Source organism: Petaurus breviceps, unplaced genomic scaffold (genome assembly GCF_028583685.1).
Source record: "Petaurus breviceps papuanus isolate PSGF00001 unplaced genomic scaffold, PetGlider_PUasm1.0 76, whole genome shotgun sequence".
In the NCBI taxonomy this organism is placed as follows: domain Eukaryota; kingdom Metazoa; phylum Chordata; class Mammalia; order Diprotodontia; family Petauridae; genus Petaurus; species Petaurus breviceps.
In genome coordinates this window covers 42,061,661-42,071,343 of record NW_027186473.1, presented here as the reverse complement: position 1 = coordinate 42,071,343, position 9,683 = coordinate 42,061,661, and the positions used below count along the sequence as shown (strand labels likewise).

The 9,683-nt window shown below is 43.1% G+C and overlaps 1 pseudogene; it reads right to left on the bottom strand.

Moving 5' to 3' along the window:
- Nucleotides 1–923: 923 nt before the first annotated feature.
- Nucleotides 924–6,420, bottom strand: LOC138174656 (26S proteasome non-ATPase regulatory subunit 4 pseudogene; annotated as a pseudogene).
- Nucleotides 6,421–9,683: the final 3,263 nt, after the last annotated feature.

Sequence of the window (9,683 nt, the reverse complement as noted above, 5' to 3'; positions counted from 1 at the left end):
GTGCCTTCCACAGTCACAGGAAAGATAGGAGGAAGGAGAGGGACTTGGAGAGGGGGGTGAGGAGTTCAGTTTTATACACGTTGAGTTCAAGATGTTAAATGAGCTGTCTAGTACAAGATGTGAGCCTAGACAGATTAAGAGAGAAGTTAGGTTCGGGTGAGTTGATCTGAGAGTTATCAGCATGGAGGTGATTTTTGAATCCTCAGGAGCTAATGGAGGAGGCTCATTCTGAGTCATATCTTGAAGGAGATACTGGATGGCACATGGTAGACACTTAATGTTGACTGATCATATTAGCATGGAGGTAAAAATTAGGAGATAATTTGTAAGAGATTTTTTTCCCCAACAGTGAACACAGCACAGAGGCCCAAGGGAGCTAAAAATCCCCTTCTTCCTGGTGTACAACCCTTCCCCCTCCCCTCACCCAAAGTGGTAGTTTTATTTTATTTTTATTTTTTTTTTGGTGAGGCAATCAGGGGTTAAGTGACTTGCCCAGGGCCACACAGCTAGTAAGTGTCAAGTGTTTGAGGCCAGATTTGAACTCAGTTTCCTCCTAACTCAGTGGGTGCTCTATTTATCCCATAGCACCACCTAGCTGCCCCAAGTTTTGAGGGGTTTTGTTTGTTTTTGGAGGAGGGAAGGCAGGGCAATTGGGGGTTAAGTGACTTGCCCAAGTCACAGGACTAGTAAGTGTTAAGTGTCTGAGGCCGGATTTGAACTCAGTCCTCCTGACTCCAGGACCTGTATTCACTGTGCCACTTAACCGCCCCCAAGTTTTGAGTTTTAGGGGAAAAAAATCACCAGACTTTATTTCAGTTGTAGTTATTACACAACATCATCACCTGAACTCTATGTGACAGGCCCTCCACACCCTTTTCAGCCCCATTTCAGGGAGGAGGCCAAGCACTCCTTCCCCTCTGGCCTCACATCTTGTCCTCCTCTCTCCCATCTTTAGTAGCTTGTGAGGCAGTGACCTCATGGCATTTTGTGTGGCCTCATTGTTGGAGTCCAGGACACTGTAGGAACTCAGGATCCTGCACCTTCCTCCTTGGCAGGTATCCATGGCTGAGCTGGGCATCAGTGTCACCTGACCCTGCCTGACCAAAATCAGCTCCCTGCAAGGACATCTGTATGGCGTGTGCAATCTTCTCTTCTTCAGGCAGGAGCCCACTCTGAGCAAACTCTTGCTGACTGATGGTCATCTTCAGCAGGGGACCATGTACATCTTGGCTCCCAGCTTCAGCAGCAGAGGCTCCTGTCCTGCCTCCTCCTCTTGCCTCTGTCCCTGTTCTTCCATGAATACACCAAGGGCCAGGGCCAGTTCAGGATCAGCACTGGGATCCAGCCCCAGCATGGCACCACCTTCTCCAGCCAGAACAGGGGAGCTGATAAGGGCCTCAGCCAGGCCGGGTCCAGGGAGTGCTGTCACCAGGTGCCAGCTGGTCCCATCCTAGCCATTTAATGGGTTCACGAAGGCTGTCATTGGCCTGTGTTTGCCTCCTCCTCCCCAAAGTTGATAATGTCAACATTCACTTTCTCTTTATTTAGTCACTTTGCTAGCTTCACCAGGTCCTTCTTGTCTTCTACTGGTCTTCCCACAAAAGCAATGATCCACATCTTGTGATTTTTGCCTTGTCTGTGTTTCAGAACCAAATGGGCAACTTGAAGGCTTGCCTGGAGTGGAAGTTCCAAGCTTTCTTGAGTCCCAACACCATATGCACAACCATGAACACATCACTTACTCTCTTTGAGTCTAAATTTCTTCATCTGTAAAAAGGGGGAAAACATCTGTAATACCACAGAATCTTTGTGTTTCTACCTCTAAGGGTTGCTGTGAGGACCAAGTGAGATGATGTGGATAAAAGTACTTTGCAGAACTATATAAATACAAACTATATTTTCTCCTCCTCTGAGAAGTAAGAGAATTGGGCAAGATCATCTCACAGGTACTATTCATCTCTAACTTTTCATGACTCTGACTCTAAATTCCTAGTATAGCACCCCCTCTGTGATCATTCTCCCACCCCATCCTTTGGATGGGGTTTGGCTTTGGCAGGTTGGGCCCCAGAGAGGAGCTGACTTTTTTTTCCTTCAGGATTCTAAGCATACCCTGTCTGAGCTCCCACATGGTATGCTCTCCCCAATATTTATTAACCAGTAGATAGCAGTTTTTACAAAGGGATGTTTACTGAGCAGGTAGAGCAAGGGCAAAATTGTTTTTAAAAATCCTCCAACCTGGGGCATCTAGGTGGTGCAGTGAATTGAGCACCAGCCCTGGAGTCAGAAGGACCTGAGTTCAAATCCAGCCTCAAACACTTAACACTTACAAGCTGTGTGACTTGGGCAAGTCACTTAACCCCAATTGCCTTGCCTTCCCCCTCCAAAAAGACCAAAAAAAAAATCCTCCAACCCACTGGTACCACTTGTTAGATATATCAAGGTTGAAGCCTAAAGTACAAAGATAGACACACATATGGAAAATACATAGGGTGGTAGGGGTCTTTACAAATTCTTTCCACCCCTTGAGGAGTCCCCACAAAGTTTATGTCAAGGCATCACATTGCAATGGATGAGTTGCTCCCTTATTCAGCAGGACTGACCTCTTGCAGGGTGCAATATCTCAGCTGATGGGTCAGTCTGCTGCTGGACAGGGTCAAGTGGGCTGTTCCTCAGGGCTGGCTCCTTACCAGGATCAGCTATTGCTGTTACCACCTCTGGAGCTCTCTACTATGAATGCTGATCACCAAAGGGACTTCTTGTGGCTCTTGCGGCCTTTTGAAACTCACAAGTTCACAACTTGGTATTTCATTTCCAGATGCTTATTCACCTCAGAACAGACAGAAGGCCCTCAGAGACATGTGGCAGTAGAGTGGGGAGGTAAGGGCAGCCACTACCCTTCCTCTCCCCCTGGTGCCTCAGTGCATCGCCAGGGAAGAGAGCAAGGGATCATCCCCTGCGACCTTTTGTACGTACCCCAGGTTCTGGCTCTTCAGCCAGTTAGAGAACTCTTCACCACAGTACCACTCCTTAACTGCTTGTGACTGGAAATAGACTCACCAACCTCTCTGTGTGTTGGAATGAAACCAGGTAGGCAGGATTGCACATTCTCTCTATGACTCACCAGGAATGGCAAGTCTATACATGCTCTAAGGACCAGGCCAGTCCACTCATATAGAATTAAGATAGATGATTGCATCCAACCTCCTTGTGTTAACCAATTAATGTCATTATGGGGGTATGCCTGTGTATGCATGGGGTGGCATTCATAGTCATTGAGGTGCCTCAATGGTTGTCTAATTGAATCAGTTCATGCACAAGAAATCTTCCAAACTCTGAAAGCTCTCCAGTGACAAGGAATGTACCGCAACCAGGGGCCACCTATTCCACTCTTTTTTTTTTTTTTGGAGGGAGAGAGGCAGGGCAGTTGGGGTTAAGTGACTTGCCCAAGATCACACAGCTAGTAAGCTTTAAGTGTCTGAGGTCGGATTTGAACTCAGGTCCTCCTGACTCCAGGACCAGTTCTCTATTTACTGTGCCACCTAGCCACCCCAACCTGTTCCACTCTTGGACAGCTTTGATCTTAAGCTTTTCCTTTGAGCTGAAGCCTGCCACTTTGCAATTTCCACCTATTGTTTCTAGTTCTGCTTTCCCAGGTCAAGCAGAACACATCTTTTCCTTCTTCCACATGACAGTTTTGGGAGGGACAGCATGTTGCCAGACCTAAAATTCATTCCCAAACCAGACCATACAAATCTTTCCCTGTTTAGAGGCAGCCAGCTGGTGCTATAGTTAGAGCATTTGTCTTAAAGTCAGGAAGGCCTGAGTTCAAATCTTGCCTCAGACACTTATTAACTATGAGACCCTGGGCAAGTCACTTAAACCTCTCCTAAGGACCTTAATTTTCTTATCCATAAAATGTTAGGATTAGACTTGATCACCCAGTGCCCTTCTAGCTCTAAATCTATGATACTGTGATTCCCTCTCCTGTTTTACACCTGCTTCCAGTCCTGACCACTTTGGTCGTCAAAGGGACAAATGGAGGAGAAAAGGGAAATGTCAGGCTCAGGTAGATGAGCACTTATACATCATCTAATCTAATCTAATCCCCACCTTTTAAAGAAACTGGCCCAGAAAGTTTAGGTGCTTTGTCAAATACTATACATTAGCAGCAGACCTGGAATTAAAACCAAGGTCTTCTGACTCAAAATTCTGTCTTCTTTCCACCACTCCAGATTGCTTTGTTTCTTCACCAAGTTCACCCAATTAAAAATTCAATTAAATATTTTTACTATAAACTGAAACCATCAGCAAAAAAAGAAGTAATCAAATAAACATAAAGTAAGGAATAAAAACTTATATGGAATCAAATGAATTTTACAACACACAAGGAAAGAAAATGCCCCCTTCTAGTTCTTTCTGAAGTTTTGCTTCCCCTGGTTTTGTCTTCCTCCCAACAGTATCAAAGTAGGTGAAATGCTGGGCTTGGAGTCAGGAAGACCTAATTCAAACCCTGCTTCTCATGGGCATATTGCTTAACTATAATATGCCTCTGGTGGCTTCCTGGGATTTATCAACCAAATCAGTGAGGACCTTTGTTGGCAGAAAAAATTCTCTACACCAAGAAAATTCCAGCAGCTTTAAATATTTAAAACATCACCATTTATATATTATATATGTGTATATTGTTACATAGATACTAGAAGTATATATTTTAAATCACATTTATTTCTATGTGTGCAGATCTACCCATTATCAGGATATCAGAAGCTCACTGAATTGCTTTTCTTGGAATGGTAGTTAAAAATTCTATTCAAAGGCTGAGGATCTCCCTCAGGATTTCTAATTTGGGGCATCACTTCTTGGTGTACATACAGTATATCAATGAAGACCACTCATTGACTTGATCATTGATATATTTTTATGTATTATGGGGGCCTCTGGCCAGCATATACCATTAAACTAGTAAATGAGATTAAGCTTAATTCATGCTGTTGGGCTTTGGGGACATTACTGGACTTCAGGGGTTGTTGATATGTAACTTGTGTTCATTATTTTACAGAATCATCTACCAATTTTATAATTTAAGTGCTATTTAGATAATCCTAATAACTGTATATTTGGCAGACTATTAAAAATTTTCAATGATGTTCCCCTACCTTGATTTAAAAAAAAAAATGAGATTAAGCTTGATCAAGAACCAGGTCAATTATATATAAGAACTGCAGAAGCCAAAAGACAGGGACAAAGACTGAGAGATTGACTGGAAGACTGAGATTTCTGGAACCTTGGGCGTTGGGAAAAATATTTCACATAATCAGGAGCAGAATGAGTCAAGAGAATTGGAATATGAAGACTGAGAGAGTCAGTGCATTGTGAAAAACTGGAATCAGTAGCTCAGTGGGAGCAGAGAAATCCAGTGGGACAGTAAAGCCATGCAATGTGAGGGAGTTCAGAGTCCTAATGTTGACACTAGTATTGAAGGCTATGATGAGAAGTGCAGAATCTGATTGGTCGATCTTACCGGAACATTTCTGACCTCTCTGTAACCTTGACATGGGAAAAAGAGAGTCGTAAGGGGCAGGGTCACAAAAGTACCTGGAGGCAAGGTCATGAATGAGGCGGGTGAAACTGAGACGGTGCCTGAGAAATCACCAACATAAAGGATCCTCAAGGTGATCAAGAAGATACTGCCCCTTCTGGCCCATCTGTCGACCCTCCCATCTCTGTAATATTTTACTTGCCAAGGATATCCTTAGGGAAAAGAGAACCTTTGGGCTTTGGCAAATGGTTTGGCAAAGCTGACAAAGTTTGACAAAGCTTTAGTCATACAAAACTGAAGGGTATGGAGAATATCAGATCCTGATGCTTCTGTTGTGTTGAGTTTTTAAAAAGCATTTTAGTTAGAATGTAATGCAGTTTTGAAGGATATAGTTATTTGTCTCCCATGCATACTTTAACATACAAGACCGATGCAAACGCAGAGATCTTTCAGCCATTAAGAACCCTCCCCCCCATTTTACAGATGAGGAAACTGAGGCTTAAATTAGACAGTTAAGTGAATTGCCCAAGATCACACAGCTAATGTTATAGGTAAAATTTGAACCCAGGTCTTACTCACGCTGGCATAGCTAGGAGGCACCGTGGATGGAGTGGTAGGCAAGAACACTTGAGTTCAAATCCAACCCCAGAAACTTACTGTTTGACCCTGGACAAGTCACTTAACCCTGTTTGCCTCAGTTTCCTCATCTTTAAAATGAGCTGGAGAAGGAAATAGCAAGCCACTCCAGTGTCTTTGCCAAAGAAACCCCCAAAAGAGCTCAGGAAGAGTCAGACACAACTGAGCTTACTCTGAGCTTAGCACTTTATCTGTTACACTATAGCTGCCTCTCAAAAATCCACTAGATACTGACGGGACACCATTCCGCATCTGGTAGCAAGGGCCATTCAGAGCCTGAGGGTTAAGATAAGCAATGTCTTTAATAAAAACAACAAAAACAAAAACAAACCCTATTCGATAGCCCCAGGTAAAAGCAGTCCAGAAAATAATAAAAGCCAGATAAAAGAAGTTCCCTGAGCTCTCACCAGAGTCCTAAAGTTGTCTGTACTCCTTCCCAAAGGGTCCACGCATGTAAAAAAATCCATGGGGCGGCGCGAGTGGGTGAGAGGAGGTAAATTGAACTCACACTGCCCTATTGTCTGTTCTATAGTGTTTTGGCCCACAACAGACCCCCTTGGTGGTGTGGGAGTTAATTCAAGTCATCCAGTTCCACTGGTGACCTAGTGATCCATAACAACCCTTTTCCTTCATCCCTGGCTACTCTAGGGTCCCAAATTTAGTTTCACAGCATAAAACTCCCATTCCTCAATCTTTGCAGCAAAGGTAAGAGGAGCCTATTAAAATATCAAAGGGCCAGAGTGAACCTGCTACCCCTGCAGTAGTAGACTCTCAGATGTTTCTGGCCCGGGCCCTCCTTCTTGCCCACCCATCAGGCTGGGGTCATCAGCTTATTGGTATTCTTAAGGCAAAAGCTTGACCATACTACTGCCCTACCCCAAAACTTTCAGTGGCTCCCTATTGCTTTTAACTTGCTTTTGGTATTTAAAGAGTCTCCAGAATCTGGCTCCAATCTCTCTCTACACAAGACTTCATGTTATCCCCCTTTATACTCTAGCTACACTGGATTACTACTTATTCTCTGAATCTGACATAGCCTCTCTCCCTCTCTGAGCTTGGCGTCTCTTGCCTTCCACAATTCTTCCTGGAAGCTTAGCAAATTAAAGCTGTTCTTTGCTCAAATATTCCTAAAGCTCTTTCTCTGAATCTGTTCCCATCACTCCCTATCTTGTGTTTGATGCCTATCCTCTTTTACTAGAATGATAAACTCACCAAGGGCAGAAATGGTTTAGGGGTTTTGGGGGGGTCTGTTTTTGTCTTTGAAAAGGCCATTTAAAACCAGTGCTTCTGTTTCCTGTCCTTTACTCTCTCCTTAACTCTGTAGTTTGGTTTGCCATACAACTGAGACTGCTCTCTCCAATGTGACCTGGAATCTCTTAATTGCCCAATCACATGGCTTTTCTCAGTCCTCATCCTTCCTGACCTCTCTACAGCCACCAAACACTCTCTTTTCAATACTCTCTTCTCTAGGTTTTCATGACCCTGCTCTCTCTTTCTCAGTATTCCCTACACCTGTCTGACAGGTCTCAAGTCTCCATGATTGGATTCTCATCTGTTTCATGGTAGCCAGGTGGAGCAGTGGATAGGGCAATGGGGTTTGGAATCAGGAAGACTCATGAAATCTGGCCTCACACACTTACTAGCAGTGTGACCCTGGAAAAGTCACCTAACCTGGTTTGCCTCAGTTTCCTCATTTAGAAAATGATATGGAGAAGGAAATGGCAAACCACTCCAGTATCTTTGTAAAAAACAAAACAAAACACCAAACAAATGGGGTCACAGAGTTGGATACAACTGAAACACCAATGTCTGTTCATGTCCTTTAAGTGCGGGTGTCCCCCAAGGCTCTTTCCTGGGCCCTGTTTTCTTCTCCTTCTATACTATTTCACTTGGATCTCATCAGCTTCCGTGGATTCAGTTATTGCTTCTGTAAAGATGATTCTCAATTCTATTTGTCCAATCCTAGACTCTCTCCTGACCTCCATTTTCACAGCTCCAACTGTCTGTTGGAGATCTAAAACTCATGTCCAAAACTAACCTCATTATCTATCTCCCCAAACTCCCCCCTTTTCCTAACTTTCCTATTACTATCAAAAGAACCACCATCTCCCTAGGCACCCTGGCCTAAAACACAGGTATCACCCTGGGCTCCTCACTCTTCCCACCCTTATCTAATCAGCTGACAAATCCTGTCACTTCTACCTTCATTCATCTCTTTTATATACATCCCCTTCTCTTTACAACACTGCCACCACCCTAGTGCAAGACCTCATTACTATACACCTGGACTATAGCAATAGCTTGTTAGTTGTCCCCCTGCCTCAAGAGTCTCACCACTCTAGTCCATCCTTCACTGAGCTATCAAATTAATTTTCCTAAAATGCAGATCTGACTGTGTCACCCCTCTATTGAATACGCTCCAATAGCTGTCTATTACCTGCAGTATTAACTATAAAATCCTGTTTGTCTTTTAAAGCCTTTCATAACCTGGCCTCTTTCTGCCATTCCAGGATTCATTTACCTAACTCCCCTCTATGATCCAGTACCACTGGCCTCCATGCCCTTCTTTGCACAAGACACTCCATCTCCTTATTCCAGGTATTTTCACTTGTTTCTCATGCCTGGAACTCTTGCCCTCCTCATTTCCACCTCTGGGATTCTCTGACTTCTTTCAAGTCTCAACCAAAGTCCCAGCTTCTGCAATAAACCTTTCCATATCCCTCTTAAAGCTAGTGCTTTATGTCCAATTTATCCTGATATTATATATCGTTTGTATATAGTTGTTTGTGTATTGTCTCTCCCGTTAGACTGTGAGGTCCTTGAGAGCAAGGATTGGTTTGTTTGTTTTTTTACTTTCTTTGTATCCCCAGGATTTAACATAGTGCCTAGCAAATATTAGGTGCTTAATAAATGCTTATTACTTGGACTTGTGCCAGTGCCTTTCACATAGTAGGAGCTCGAGAAATATTTGTTGAACCAAAGATGAGGACTTACATAGAGATTGCAACCTCCATTGACAGAGGCCACACCAATGAGATCCTAAATGCAGTGAAGTACTATTAATGAAGGGTGCTATTTCATTTTACTCATCTGAGAAAGGAACTTAAAGAAAACTTGATGTTTTCATTTTGGCTTTCCTATACCAAAATTTTTAGAGAAGGTTTGATCAGTTAAATAAATAAATGCAGTTTTTTTTTTTTTTTAAGGAAGAAAATGGCTGATTGTAGGAAGTATGACTCACATGTGCTGCCTGGTTCTTTTTTCTTTCACAGGCCTTTGAGATCATGTCTTTAACTAATCACACATAATAACCTAAAAAGTTTAAGTAACTCTCAATTTGGAAATAATTCACTAAGGAAAATAAGTGAAGGGGAGGGCAGGAGCATTATAGTTCGCATGTTGCTCAAAGAGACAGAGATTTTACAAATTTCAAGGCTACTTCAAACAAGAAATGAACACAATTAACATGTCCATCCTTGCACATAAATGAAGGAAAATATAAGAGAAA